The 798-nt window shown below is 43.2% G+C and overlaps 1 protein-coding gene across 10 annotated transcripts in view; it reads right to left on the bottom strand.

Annotated features, from left to right (window-relative positions):
- The window catches only part of myo9aa (myosin IXAa), a 122,126-nt gene that overhangs the window by 22,770 nt on the left and 98,558 nt on the right, over window positions 1–798 (bottom strand). The window lies entirely within an intron of this gene.

The raw sequence follows: 798 nt of genomic DNA, 5'->3' as shown, positions 1-798 counted from the left end.
ACACACACACACACACACACACACGGGCCAGGGCTGCCTGCCAGAGGGGCCACGGCACTCATCCCTACCTCCAACAGCCAGAGCACAGAGTTCACGTTCAAAGAAATCAGATGCAAAAAATAGAATGCTCTTTTTGGTTCTCGAGTTTTTCTCTGAGCTGACGTGTGTTACAGTACAGTCTCCAAATTAGACATTTTTGAGCTTTAGATAACCAAAACTGAAATGTTAATGTGCTGTTCCGTCTCATTTTTATCACGTTTGGAAAAGTCTTTTAAAAGAAAAGCCTCTGCTATAAAATGACAAAACAGAGCAGGGCACTTAAACAGGTGTCCTCTTTCTTTCCAGCAGTTTAAATGGTAGGAATGAGCTCATTCTTGGGTGTCTCCTACTATGTGAATATCAGTGCGGAACCTCAAAACATTAGACTTCCTCACCAAATCAAGTCTTTTTTTGAGACATTTCTTTAGTTTTTTTTGTCTTGAATTCCCAGACACAATGTCATACATTTAAGACTTTTGGGTGTGTGAACTATGTAACAGACGTCACACGCTATGGACAAAAACAGGGACGAGACAGTGGACAGTAAAGGCTGTGGGGCAGGCAGAGAAATGAAGGAAGGTTTCAACCCGCAGTTAGTTGTAAAAGGACACACCTTGTTTTCCTCATATTCACACCGCTCTAGGGAGATTCCTCGATGCAGCTCAGGCTGATCGTGTTATTTTTATGGCGAGAGCATTGAATGGCATATCAGTGAGCTCTGCAGTACGCTACTGGCTGTGTGTGTGTGTGTGTGTGTGT

The sequence above is a fragment of the Etheostoma spectabile genome, chromosome 1 (assembly GCF_008692095.1).
Source record: "Etheostoma spectabile isolate EspeVRDwgs_2016 chromosome 1, UIUC_Espe_1.0, whole genome shotgun sequence".
Classification (NCBI taxonomy): Eukaryota; Metazoa; Chordata; class Actinopteri; order Perciformes; family Percidae; genus Etheostoma; species Etheostoma spectabile.
This window is presented reverse-complemented; position numbering and strand designations above follow the sequence as displayed.